Source organism: Buteo buteo, chromosome Z, assembly GCF_964188355.1.
Source record: "Buteo buteo chromosome Z, bButBut1.hap1.1, whole genome shotgun sequence".
NCBI lineage: Eukaryota > Metazoa > Chordata > Aves > Accipitriformes > Accipitridae > Buteo > Buteo buteo.
Genome location: NC_134204.1, coordinates 10,102,087 through 10,116,845, shown reverse-complemented (window position 1 = coordinate 10,116,845; position 14,759 = coordinate 10,102,087). Strand labels below are relative to the sequence as shown.

The 14,759-nt window shown below is 39.4% G+C and overlaps 1 protein-coding gene across 22 annotated transcripts in view; it reads left to right on the top strand.

The window, feature by feature from the left end:
- Positions 1-14,759, top strand: part of UBAP2 (ubiquitin associated protein 2) — a 171,086-nt gene that overhangs the window by 3,724 nt on the left and 152,603 nt on the right. The window lies entirely within an intron of this gene.

The following is a 14,759-nucleotide window of genomic DNA, read 5'->3' as shown; positions in this document are numbered from 1 at the left end:
TCCTAGTCTCAGACTTGGTCAACGGTTTATATCTAAAGAGATTATGAGTATAATAGAAGCCTGAAATTCCTTCACAGTTGAATAAAGTTCATGACAGTAGCTTAAGTATAGATTTGAAATGCAATGTTTGTAATATACTTGCTATAAAATATTCAGGTTAGTACACACATGCATAAAGGCACTAAGAGATGTATATACCTAAGCGAGTAAAAGAGGTATACCTGTTCAGAATTCCCCTTGGGTTCAGTGAAAATATTCACTTCAAATGCTTTGGCATCTTTCTCAACGGGCAAAGGGCTGACCGTCAAGGAGTGGAGAGTATCAGCACAAGTCTCGTCCATTTTTGGTGACAGACCTCCAATCTTCACAAAGAGAAAAGTTTGCGAGCTCTGAGAGGCATCTCACTCAGAGGGAGATGCTAGTTGTAGCCCGCTGCGGTCCAGGAGAGCTCAAAGTTTCTCACTTAGTACTGCTGCTTACAGGTTTGGGAGATGACTACCTTTAGTCATCAGCAAATTACTGGGATTCCAATTGCACTGGTACTATTAGGCATGAGTTGCGATTCAGTTAAGGAAGGCTTCAGGGCTATCAGAGAATGAATTAAGGTTCAGATACCAGATGCTGCAAGGCAGTTAGGAGAGAACAGAGATATGTCTCAAGGTTGTCAGGAGAGAAGTAATTATCTCTGTTCCCGTCCCCTGCCGGGCAGCAGGAGTCCTTGGAATGGTCAGCATGACTCCCTGTCTTAGCCATGCAAGAGTTCCTGGTGCGGTCAAGCAACGCTTAACTGCCCAACTCATTTTACTTATACTAAGATGTAGAGAGACTTCCTGAGTTCATAGATCAGCCCAGAGAGGGGGAAGAAATGCACCACCACACCTGTGTTCTGTGCTTGGGTTTGCAGCAGCCTCGTATGACCTTGGTAAAAGAGGAGCCAAGTGACTTGTCGTCCCATTCATAAGATGACAGATTAAAGAAACTCAGTGTTGTATTTGTATAATTCAGAAGTATTGAATGGAAGGTGCTAGAGGAAATATGAGTAATATCCACTTACATGTTGTTATTCTGCTGGAGCTTTTTGTTGAATTTTGTTTTTTTCTGATACAATCTGCTCACTTGTAGCCCATTGACTCCTCTTTGCTTTTCAGAGAAGATCTAGTCTGGACTTGTACTGTTTTTCATATAACTTTCCTAAACAGGTTGTGCTCATTAAAGTGGAAGCTGGGATGAAAGGTTGTGAAGTAGCTCCTTTGCAATTACTTAAGGTTTGTATTTTGCAAAAATTGTACAAAGGCTTTCTCCGTTTTTCTCTAACATGAAAGTCCACGCTCTTTAATTTTGGCTGTCTAAACTGGCAGTTTGTCGGAACTCCCCATCCATCTGGGGCTGCTGCAGTCTGTTTCACAGGTGTGGTACCTTCAGCCCTTTTCTCCCCACTGCTTCTCAATGCTGTGAAGAGTGAACAGTGACTAAGGACAGACAGATTAGAAGTGATACAGTCTGATGCCTAAGATCTCATGGCTTGCTCAGCTTGCTTTTACTCCATCGTAACTATTTTGCTGAGCATATTGGTTTTTTTATGTTCTCTCTAGATTATAAAACTTCTAAGATAGGTTGTGTGAACAACTTTGCACAGTTTCCTTGCATGAAGTTGTTTCTACTCTCAGTTCTCTTGAAATTCTCTTTTTTTTGTCCATCTGTCTTTGTGAAAGCTTCAAGATACTGTGGCTTCTTTTGAAGGTAAACTTGTCAAGCTTTTTCCTGCTCCTTCACCAGCTTCTTAAATCAGTGTTCCAACAGATGAGCTTGGAGGAGTCCTTAACCTGGCCGAGTGTAGCGTTTTGCATTAAAACAATGAAATGTTTCCCATATTGAGAGAGCTTTGATCTTTCTTGAGACTTAAGGTTTGCCTGAAGTAGTACTCCTATGGTGAACTTTATGGTTTTGGGTTTTTTTTTGCTTTATCATACAGGAAACACAGTTTATTCCAGATCTGCAGAAGATGCAGGTTCAACAGAATATGTGTTACAGAATCATTTAGTACTTGAATCCAAAGTTAAATGAATAAAACACAACTTTTTTCTTAACCTCCAGATTTGAATCATCAGGTTGCACTTTTTTTAACCTGGTTTAATGGGGTGGAAAAAAAAAATCTGTCTTAATCTGTTAGGTAGCCCCATGGTTGAAGGTGTAAAATTTGAATCCAGTAGCTATGAGCATATTGCTAAATATTTTAATGGTTAACTGTAGAGGGAGGAAGTCTTTTTGCAGTTTTACTGTGTGTGGCATAGGTTTAATCTAGAATATTTCAGCTGTATTTCTTATGCCTAAAATACTGTTCCTGGAAGTAGGATGAAGCTTTAGAGACAATATTGAGATTGCTTTTGAGCAATCTCAGTATTTTTTAAATGTCAACTGAATCATGGCTATTTTATGGTAAACAAGTGACTGATATCTTGTATTATCACATTGTCCGTGTTTCCCTGTATTTGAAGGCTATTGCTGACTTTTTTTTTATTATTTTTTGCATTTACGTTCTTCCTTGATTTTCAAACTTTTATATTGTCTTAGATGCAGTTTCACAACATGAATCTGAAAGGAATCCTGGTGCCAAACCCTGCTGTGCCGTCGGGCTGTACATAATACATTGTATTTGAGAAGTTCTGGCCCATGCTCTTAATGGGTTGGACCCCAAGGGACAGATGTCTTCTGTTACTGGGCTTTTATTTCAGCTTTTAGTCCCATGTTCTTTAGGTCACTGACTTGTGGTCTGTTTTGAGACTGACATGAGAGGGACCTAAGTTACTGGTGTTAACTTTGGGTGACTAAAGTGAGGAGGGGGAGCAGTACTGCAGTTCCTGGTCTTGTGCTTCACTTTCTTTTATTAGTCACTGAATGAATTTCTGAGTGTTTTGAGCATGGGGTAAGTGTCAAGGGGTAGCTGTCTGAAATTCAGTATAGAGAAAGATTGAAATAGTATTATGAGCTTGGTGAAGGCAGGCAAGTTAATGAGTATGCAAAAGTGGGTTTTTTTCAGTGTTTTGGAAAACCTTGTTGCTTCTGATACATGTCCTCAACCTCTTGGGTTTCTTTGCTGCTTCTTGATGTCCAGATAACAGCCATGGCCAGGAATTTTTCTTTGCATCTTAGGAAAAGACCCATATTATCTTTCTTGAATAGCTCTCTGTTATGACTGAAAGTATAAAACTCCTTGCAGCTTTATACCTGTACTCCAGTTTCCATTGTTAACCATTTTATCTGTTGATGTAGTAGTGTATGTTGCTGGATTTAAAGTCCCAGTGACTTTTACCCTACCTGATTTAATTGAAGGTAGGCATTCACTTGATTTTTCTTTATGTGACTGAGCAAAAATGCTAGAGCTTAAGAGTTGTTCCTAATGAAGCTTGCGGAGCATTTTTGATAATAGCTTTTCTGTTATAGGACTTCTTTCCCTTTTCACTTCACTTAATTCCCAGACTGGCTGAGGTTGGCAAGGGCCTGTGGAGGTCATCTTGTCTCCCCATGCTAAAGCAGGGCCACCTACAGCAGGTTGCCCAGGTCAGTATCTGGACATCTTTTGAATATCTCCAAGGATGGAGTCTCCACCAACCTCACTGGGCAGCCTGTTCCAGTGCTTGGTCACCCTTACAGTAAAAAAACCCATTTCCTGATGTTCAGATGGAACCTCCTGTGTTTCAGTCTGTGCCCATTGCCTCTGGTCCTGTCACTGGGCACTGCTGAAAAGAGCTTGGCTCTGGCTGTGCACCTTCCCTTCAGTTATTTATATACATTGATGAGACAGCGCCCCCACCCCACCCCCCAACCAAACCAAACCAAACCAAAAACTTTCTTCTCTAGGTTAAACTACTTGACATAGTCAAATCTGTCATCCTTCAGGCAAGCTCAAGGCCATATGTTCTTACATGCCTTTGAGAAGGAGGTGGATTAAGGATTGAATTTAGTAGGAGTGGTGGTAATAGCAATTCATGACTCTTGATAGGTGGAGAAGTGGGTGGGTTTGGGATATGTGTTTAGAGAAGGTGCTGTGAAAATGCAATAAGATGCATATTTCAAATCCAAATAATTTCTTTGCTTGCAAATAAGGAGTAATTGGCTGTCTCAGCTCTAGCTGAACTGAAGACTATAATTTAGCAGTTCTGTGAGGGAAGAAACACGTCAGACATTTGATTGTCTGATAGTGATAAAATTGCCCATGTTCTGTGTATCTTCTGTCTAGGAATTGTGTGGATTGTAAATGATGGTTTAATGCACATACAGCTTTTAGGAGAGGTTAGGCTGAGTTCTTACTGTACTTCGGCATATTGAGCAGTTTATTTTTTAAAAGTACTTTTTAATAAGAGTAAAGCCAAAACTTTGCAGAATTACAGAAGTCCTGGTAATTAGAAGTGAACTGGATCAGCCTATTTTCCCTATTCTTGCAAATCCAGCCCTCTTCTCCCAAATCCCCAGGACCCCACAACTGTAGACAGGTTAAAATAAAGTTAGATGGTTAAAATTACTTCATAGTTAGGTATACTGAATCTGAGAATTGCTGAGACAGCTCTTTTAGTACAGTCCTCTGAAATGAAACATCAGTGAGATTTAGTTTCTGCTAGGAAACCTACCTCAAATATTTATATGACTTATCTCCCTTGCTGATTCTGTTGATTGCTAGGGAGTGCTTTTGAGTACTTCAGTCATGGGAGAAAGGGAAACAAAAATGTATAACTTTTATATTTCTTTTAAATAAATGAATCCATTGTCCTGGTTTCAGCTGGGATAGAGTTAATTATCTTTCTAGTAGCTGGTACAATGTTAAGTCTTGGATTCAGTATGAGAAGAATGTTGATAACACTGATGTTTTCAGTTGTTGCTAAGTAGTTTTTATACTAAGACAAGGATTTTTCAGCTTCTCATGCCCAGTCAGCAAGAAGGCTGGAGGGGCACAAGGAGTTGGGAGGGGACACAGCCAGGGCAGCTGACCCAGACTGGGCAAAGGGGTATTCCATACCATGTGATGTCATGCCCAGTATATAAAATGGGGGGAAAGCTGGCCAGGAACTGCTGCTTGGGAACTAACTGGGCATCGGTCAGCAAGTGGTGAGCAACTGCTTTGTGTGTCACTTGTTTTGTATGTTCCCCTTCTTTTCCCCCTTCTTTTCTTTTCCCCCTTCTTTTCTTTTCCCCCTTCTTTTCTTTTCCCCCTTCTTTTCTTTTCCCCCTTCTTTTCTTTTCCCCCTTCTTTTCTTTTCCCCCTTCTTTTCTTTTCCCCCTTCTTTTCTTTTCCCCCTTCTTTTCTTTTCCCCCTTCTTTTCTTTTCCCCCTTCTTTTCTTTTCCCCCTTCTTTTCTTTTCCCCCTTCTTTTCTTTTCCCCCTTCTTTTCTTTTCCCCCTTCTTTTCTTTTCCCCCTTCTTTTCTTTTCCCCCTTCTTTTCTTTTCCCCCTTCTTTTCTTTTCCCCCTTCTTTTCTTTTCCCCCTTCTTTTCTTTTCCCCCTTCTTTTCTTTTCCCCCTTCTTTTCTTTTCCCCCTTCTTTTCTTTTCCCCCTTCTTTTCTTTTCCCCCTTCTTTTCTTTTCCCCCTTCTTTTCTTTTCCCCCTTCTTTTCTTTTCCCCCTTCTTTTCTTTTCCCCCTTCTTTTCTTTTCCCCCTTCTTTTCTTTTCCCCCTTCTTTTCTTTTCCCCCTTCTTTTCTTTTCCCCCTTCTTTTCTTTTCCCCCTTCTTTTCTTTTCCCCCTTCTTTTCTTTTCCCCCTTCTTTTCCCCCTTCTTTTCCCCCTTCTTTTCCCCCTTCTTTTCCCCCTTCTTTTCCCCCTTCTTTTCCCCCTTCTTTTCCCCCTTCTTTTCCCCCTTCTTTTCCCCCTTCTTTTCCCCCTTCTTTTCCCCCTTCTTTTCCCCCTTCTTTTCCCCCTTCTTTTTTTTCCCCCTATTATTATTATCATTATTATTTTCTTCCTTTCTGTCCTATCGAACTATCTTTATCTCAACCCATGAGTTTTACTTTTTTTCGATTCTTTCCCCCATCCCACTGGGTGGGGGGAAGTGAGCGAGTGGCTGCATGGAGCTTAGTTGCTAGCTGGGGTTAAACCACGACATCAATTAAAATAACTCATCAACAGAAGGCACCCCAAGTGTTCCACTAGTTATGAAATGACCCACCTATCATAACATGTGATAAAACACATGGCAAGAAACTGCAGAACCATGCCTTTTTAGTTGATTTTAATATCTAAGCAAAAATTGAACACAAAAATGTACTGAGTGAGGCATCTTACCTTGCAGGCCAGAACAAGCAGGTTTTGAACAATTGAGTCAGATTGTGGTAACTAAGACGTTTTCCACCTTGCAAAAAACAAGTAGCTGTTCGGGATCAGAGCTGAATGTAGGAGAGAACAAATGAAAGACTTCAGCAACTGGAGTCAGCATAGTTTTCCTGACCAGGACTTTATTAAGGAGTGGTGGGTGGCCAGAAACTGGTTTTATGGTTGTAGGTCCCATTTATTGACAGACTCTGATTGAAAAGCTGACATGCAACTCTTCCTCCTCTTCCAGTTGCTCCATGGTATTGGAGAAAAGTTAGGATCAGTTGTTAGCGTGTTCCTTTAATGGTATGTTCTCTCCTTGACTCAGCAGACAGGTCCTAGTGCTGGATGTAGAGGGAGAGGGAGAGAATGAGTTGCTTGTGGAGGAGCAGGAGGAGGATGTAGCTTGGCGGTAGTTGCAAGACAGGTTTGGGGTGGGGGTAAGAGGGGGGAAGAGTTCTGTATTCTTGATCACTGAATGTGATGGATTGCTACTTTTATTTGTTCAGATTATCCAGAGTCTGGCTCATAGTAGCAGAAATCAAATCATTAATGCTGGGGAATCTTAGGTGTATCTTTACAAACAAATAAACAAAATTCCTACTTTTGTTGAACGGGCTCTGAGACTAATGAAATTACACTGGGAATGATGAACTCTGGTGAAATATTTGGGGAGGAGGAAGGGCGTCTCTGTTCTCTGCATCACTTTTGGCTATTAAATCTGCAACTGTTTCAATGTTTTGAAAAGGTGTTGCTCTGTTAATGTGTAGCGGCTGGGGTTCAGTAATGCAGACTGGAAAGCTGCGAGATTGTTTTGTGTCTTCTGGTATTCCTATAAATGAGTTTTTGTTCTGCATTGATGGGTATGCATAGTGCAGCATGACGAGTTGCCTTTTTTCCCAGAAGTCTGTATATGAACAGACATGCTGTGAAATACTCTGAAAGGTTTTTTTAAGGTAATCTTTTTGTTCTTTTGTAAGGGAGAAATGTTGAAGGGGAAGGGGATAAGCTATCTCTTCTGGCTCTCTAATGGTGGGGAAAGTTAGCTCTGTTTAGAGATCCACTTGGTTGTTCTGTTGAGTAAAATGAGACTGTTGCCACCTCTTACATTTCCTGAAAAATCTCAGCTTTAAACTTCTCAATTCCTCTGCCAGGTGAAGTGACCTCACATAAGCATAGCTCAAACACTGTGCTAAACTTCACTAAAATGTGTATCTAAACACTGTGCTAAACTTTGCTAAAATGTGTATCTAAACTACTTATAGTTAAAGCCTAAAAGCATTCAGCTGAAGACAACGTGTAAGAGACTGAAAATAGAACTTTACACTAGGTTGGTTTATCTAAATGTATGTGTGGGTATTATAACTCTATCATATTTTATACTTGTATGATATTTATGGCTAGAGAGGTGTGGAGTGCTGCTTTCTTGAAATCTTAAAGACCACCTTGGAAGAAGTGGTATGCTTAGCTCTTCTAGGACTTGTGAATTGACCTTCCAAGGAGTTCATCTTCTGGGATGTATCAAAGCTTGTTGAAATACTGACCTACAGTGTTTAGCCTCCACCCCTCTTTTTCAGAATTTGTGTGTACTTTTAAAATTACCTGAATTTCTAATTGAAAGGGAAAAAAAAAAAGTGTAAAGATGCCCTTAATTTACTTTTCCAAAAAATGAACAAAATTAAGATTTTTATTAAACTTCAGACCAGTTAAAAAATATTAAAAAAAGCTCCCTAAAGGCTTATTTTAAAGAAGATACTGTGAGTATTTTCCAATTGTATTTATATCCAAAACATCACAGCTGCAGGAGTCTCAAGGTTAACCGAAACATTATCATATGTTTCTAGAACTTAGGCTTTCAAGTCTTTTATAGTAGTTGGATATCTAACTAAAGCTCTGCAAGAGTTCAGCCGAAGAAATACTTGTTTACAGCATGAGAATTTTAGATAGACATCAATGTACTTCTGACACTTAAAACAACTTGCATTTCAGTCATGTTAAAATCTCTGCTGACGAGCGAGTTCCAGATAAACATTTATTTATTTGTAGTTGCCTCTGAAGTAAAATTACAGCCTTTTGTGGATTCACATTAGTGTGTAAGGTTGACTTTTTTTGACTCACCAGGTTTAATCCTAGTTCTCTTCTTGCTTAATGTCATTGCATACTTGGGCTCTTTGTTTTATTCCTTTTTTTAGTTTGATAGGAATTGTGATAATTCAGTTGAACAAAGGTTTTTGTTCTCAAATGTTCTTCCTTATTAGAATATACATTAAAGTCTAACTGATCATCTCTGATATGGAAGGCCTTACTCCTGGTGCTTTGTGTTCTGGGAATTTGCTGGGTTTTCTTCATTGTGTATATAATGTTTGAGAACCTGGCTTTGGGAATGAGATAATCTATTTAAACATGCTTTTTCCTTCCCTTTCTTCTTTGGCAAAAAATTCTGAAAAGAGCACAAAATGTTTTTCTTGGATGTATTCATAACTCCTCAAATGGACTTTCATGAATAAGTGGAAGTAAAAATTCTACTCCTTAAAGTTGCTGTTCTCAGCAGTTGCATGTATACTCGGCAATGTTTAAATGCAGTGTATTGAGAGCTGGTTTATCCCATTCTATCAGTCTCTTGCATTCGATCCTGCAAAGAAATTCATGTAATGTAGTTGTGATCTCAGAGTAACTTCCATGGCAACACACCTCAAACCTCAGACTTCATGGCAAGGTTCTTTACGAGTATCAAAACTAAGATCATGCTAACACCTTCTGCCTTAGAGTTTTAGAGCACAGCAACAGGGTTGTTAAGTATCAATTTTCAAATTTTAGACATGGGAAAATGGAGGGACCAAAAGGACAGTACCTACTTAGATGAGGCTTCTATGTTTTGAAAAAAACCACCCTAAACTCCTGCAGAACTGCATGTTTCAGTGTCCTGAAGGTGAGACAGTGAGCAGCCTTTTAGCAGTTTACTTTCTGCTGATTACAGCTTTGGGTAAATGCTGCCCTGTTAACAGTGTATGTGTCTTGGACTTTTTGCTCTTATCAGAGGAGATGCGTAGAATGACAAGTTGTGTTTTTCCTTTTATGATTTTTATTTTCACTTTATTCTAGTGAATCTGGTTGTTCTTACTAGTTTTCAAAAAGTCATGTTTTGGGCAGTGTACTCATTGAGCTTGAAAAATGGTCTTTGTGAAGTTGAGAACATGTTTAAGGCATCATACTGTTTTGCATTTTAAACTTGCCTACCATTGGTTTCTCAATGTATTTACAGTGTCTTCTTGGCTTTTACAGCAAGTGTGCTTAACAGTCCCCTGTTGTGCTAGAATTTTTAAATTACATTCAGTAAATGACTGAAAATTATTACTGTGATTAAAAAGCTGTTACTTAAGTTTGTAATGTGGTTTTTAAAACTTGTAATATTTTATCTTGCTTATCACTTGCCCGTCCTTTGCTTGACTTCTGTGTACATACAGCTTTTTGGGTTGCCTGGAGAAAATTGATGTTTACAACACGTCTTCTGCTGAAATGGTTTTAAAGATTGTCATTGCCAAACCATTTGTTCAGTGGAGTTTTTATAGGTGTAGCATGATCTCTAAAGCTGACACCTGTAATATTTTAATGCTGTTGCTAGAGTTGAATACTGCAGTTAGCAAAATGTGTGTTCTAGGTGCAATCTCGGAATTCACATGTGTACTGAGGATGAGGTGCTGCAATCAATATAAATAAGCTAACTGTTTGAGAAGCTAAGATGTGAAGAGTGCAAGGCCCTTTTTTTTCAGAAGTGAGTAACTTCATCTTGCAGCAGAGTGCTTGGTCTTTTAGACTGATGGTAAAATAGACAGGTGACTAATACCTTCTTGGGGTGTTTTAGAAAACAGATTTTCTACTTAGGCATTTTAATATTGCCTTGCACAGTATATAAACTCAGCATACCTCTGTGGAATCAGGGCCTGTTATTCATTACTATGCTGTACTAAACTAACTCAGCAGAATTCAAAAATATGTTTAAAAGGGAATGTAAGCTTTAAGAAAATAAGATAATAAATTTCTGTGAAAAGGAATTTCTTAATGGTCTATCACTAGGAAGGAAGTTTTGAAGAAAAACTTTATACGGTCATTCAAAAAATTATTCTTTGCACTTTTCTTCAATTTTATTATAAGCAAGTCTGGCTTGGAAAGAAATGGTGGAGGAGAGTGAGAACCTCCTACTGGAGACAGAAAACGTGTGGCAGCCAAACAACATATAAGTCAGTGCAGACTTGCAGTAAAAGGTAAAGGTGTGTGTGGGGGGGCTGGAGCAGTGACTGTGGATCTTAGAAGCAGCCTATGGGTGGTCCCCCCAACCACTGCCTTACACTGAAGAGGAAATAAATACTGAATTAATTGCAGTAAAACTTTGGGCAATTTGACATCATATGTGAACAGTTTGTCTCTTTGGTATTGTCTTTAAAAAGGTTAAGATACTAAATAATAAGTGGGAGATGAATTTCATTTTGCTTTTTTAATATTAAACACACAAGAACAACTTAGATGACTTTATTCCTGCTTTTAGATTTGAATTCTCTGTGGAAGGCTCTTTATTTACCTGCTCCTTTCTAGCATGTTGTACTTTTGAAGTGTGCTTCATGTAAAGATTGTTAATCCTTCATCTCTTTGGATAGTTTGGTATTGTTTTGGTGCAGATCAGATAGACCTGACCTCATGTAGACTACTAAAATGGCAGAACCGGAGTAAGTGAACTTACACATGACACCGAGTTGAGAAGTTGTGATTGTGAAGAAAGTAATTCTCAAAATCAAGTGGGAAATCTTGGGGTAAAACCAAGTTTTCTGACTGAAGCAGGTCAAGATTAGGATTAGTATGAAAGGAAACTAATCAAATCCACCTTGTTAAAGCTAGACGAGATGCTAATGATGCTCGTGACTGTAGAAGGAGCAATCCAGAAGTGGCAGAGAAATAAAAGTGATCTCTTAGAGTTTTCAGTTCTTGGTGCTGTTTCTGTGGCTGCTTGTCTCTGAGCACCTGACAATAAGTTTAAAAAAGGACTCAGGTTCTCACAATGTTTCACTTTGGAAAGGTAAACTGAACCAAATGGCCTGGGTTTTCATCAAGATTTTATGCACAGTAAAAGCATAAGATTGTGAAGGAAGGAAACCTTTAATACTGCCTTAGAAACTATTGTTTCTTTTCCTCCTTCTGAAACTTTATATTCAGAGTTGTATATGTCACTGTGAAAAACATTAGGTTTTTATTTTGGTGAATTCTCCTCTTGCCTAAGATGAACCTTGAGAAATATCATTATCAGTGGGGAAATTAGAGAAAGCTGTTCTAGGATATCTTGCTTTATTTAGAAGTTTTTTCAGCAAGACTCCTGGTTTTCTGTGGTTTTCTGAATATGTGAGCATATCACAAGCAGTGATCTGTACTGGTCTTCTTCTCTCAGTATGTAGTTCAAGGAGTAGGGCTCTGTACAGGTGCAGAAATGATACCTGAGCTCTTTGGTGTAGCTATCAAAACTTTGAAGCTAGAATAAAAAATCCAGTATCACGAGGTTTTTAGCACATTTTATAGATATAGCCTTGCTGATTACTTAGTGCATTTGCTTTTATATCACTTGTGGCTTGTAATTTAACCATTGCTTTTTGTTGTGAGTGTTGTAATGTGATCTGATGAGTGTCACAAATCTGAATTAATCCTCCCCTCCAAAACTTTTTTTATGGTGTGTCCTGGTTTCAGGTGGGGTAGAGTTAATTTTCTTCTGAGTAGCTAGTACAGTGTTTTTTGGATTTAGTGTTAGAATAATGTTGATAACACGCTGATGTTTTTAGTTGTTGCCAAGTACTACTTATCCTAAGTTAAGGATTTTTCAGCTTCCCATGCTCTGCCAGCAAGCCAGTGTACAAGAAGCTGGGAAGGAGCATGGCCAGGACAACTGACCCAAACTAGCGAAAGGGATATTGCATACCATAGAATGTCATGCTCAGTATATAAACTGGGGGGAACTGGACAGGAGGGGCAGATTGCTGCTTGGGCATCTGTCAGTGGGTGGGGAGCAATTGCATTGTGCATCACTTGTCTTTTCTTGTTTGTTGTTTTTTTTTAACATCTTATCTCAACCCATGAGTTTTACTTTTTTTTCTGATTATCCTCCCCATTTCACTGGGAGGTGGAGAGTGAGTGAGTGGCTGTGTGGTGCCTAGTTGCTGGCTGGGCTTAAACCACAACATGGTGGCACTTTCTACTGTGTTCCTAGTTGTCAGTTCTAGTGTGAATTAACTAGGTGCACTTTTTTGGATGCAGTTGAGTGTGTTTCCACCAGTGTAAGAACAGAACAAATGTCTCTGCTCTTGCTCAGCTATTTTTAGTCCTGTTGCTTGTATCTGTTTCTATTCAAAGAATTTGTTTGGAAGCCGTTCCAGGAGAACGCGGTTTGGTGATGCGGGAGGGAGTTGGAGGGGGCAGGGAGAGCACAACTGCTGAGCATGTTGGTGATCATGTTGGTGATATGGCAGCGAGATGTCCGAAGTGGAATGCTGCTTCCTGTGTGCCACCTGGCTTACAAGAACCCGGCTCAAAGCGAATACAGCTTTCTGGGTATTGTCCTGGCTGAGTGGCTTCCAGCTTGTATTAGTTATTTCTTTCTGTTACTTGGAGTACCTGGGTTTCAACTTGAATCTTCTTACTGAGTTTGTTTTTTTTGTGTAAACAGCAATTAATTTTAGGGGCTGTTTAGATATAGGCTGTTAAATCAAAGTGAATACCTGGAATATGCATTTCTACAGTTTAATAGCCAAAACCAACAGTTCCCACTACTTGTCTTTTTCCCTGCCTCTGTTACAATTCAGCATCTTTTTTTGTTTTGATACCAATTTAATCTGGATTAGCTTTCCTAATAAGTTTTTTAAAAAGGTTTTTTTTTTACTTAACAGCTTTTTTTTTTTTTCCCTTTTTTGCTTTTGCATGAATTACTCATCTTGTGAGTACAGCTAGCTGTTGATTGTAATGGTAATGATTGACAGGAGGGTGATCCACTGAAAGTGGTTTTTTTTAACTATTGTGTCTTATGGTTGGTAATATTGGCAAACCGCAAGCCTGAAGTGGGCTCGATGTATGCTTGTAGCTCATATTATATGTACTGACATAACCCAAGTTTAAATGGTTTTGAAAGTGTCCTGCTGACATTGTTGCTAGAGGTGTGGGGAATAGTGGTTTTGAGGCAAGTCAACCACAGTTAGTACAGGAAGGTCCTAAGTCTTGTGCAGCTTTAGTGGTGTACTTCAGTCTTAATTTTTTTTTCCTCTTTTGTCTTGATAGCTTAACCAGAGTGTGACCTGAGATCCTATGTCCTTCCATGTATTTTTTGAAGAGAATGTCTATAACTTGTTTAGTTTGTACTCTGCAGCTGTCTCCTCACCTGCATATATGTATGTGTGTGTGTGTGCCCTGAACTCACCCAGGCTTCTAGCTGACCCCCAAGTTTAATCTCAGATAGACTGCAAAGCTGTGCAAATTATTACAGTGGGCAGAGGCTTTGCCTTGTGATTTTTTTTTTTTTTTTTTTTTTTGTGGAGAGAGCCATCTGAAGAACTTCAAGGTCACTCAGCCCTGTCTTCCTGGATGGGTCTGTGTGGATTTCCTCCTTTCCCCCTCAGAGGGACTGGTGTGAGTTTTAATGAGCTGGCAGAGGGAGCAAGCCTTCTCAAGGTGGGGCTTTTGACAGGGAAAGGGTGGACATGTAAGTGTATTATTCCTGTGAAAGTGAGATTCAAAGATGACCAGCAAAAGCATCAAATATTTAGTTGTGTGCACAAAATCATTAAAGATTGCTTTAGGTGGCTAAATTGCTTTAGGGTAGTTTGAGTCTCTAGTTTAATGCCTGAAACTGAAAATAGACAGGTGCTTCTGTGGCTTGGGGAGGGGACTGCGTTCTAGATTACCATAAGCTGTGTTAGTCAGGCTGTCATAATGTTGGTTGATGATACCCTCCTCTTGTTTGGATAGAAGCACCTCTAAATTTTTATAAGTGTATTCTTCACTGCAAGTTACTAATGCTAACAGGTATCCACAAGGCTGGGCATTAAGGAGCGTTCCTCAGTAAAGGTCATACGAGTCTTTATTTTCCCACTGATGATCAAAAGATTATATATACCATAAGACAGTGATGTATTCAAGGCCACTTTGTTGGCGGAGTCCCTTCCTAGGAGTTTTGTTTTTTTTTTTTTAATGTGTTTGGTGGGGTTTTGGGGGAGGGGGACGGGGTGGTTGTTGTTGCATGCAGAGGGCCTGACCAGGATGAAGTCTTGCTGGATCCCAGGAAAACAAAATGTGAAACCTCACATTTTACTTACGTTATAATGGAGAAAGGTTGCTGAAATGCAAGTTCCCCCTTTCCTCATGAACTTGATCCCTATCCCTTGTGTCAGATTCAGCACTTGTATAGCCACATAGTTTTCCACTGGATAAGCTTATTCA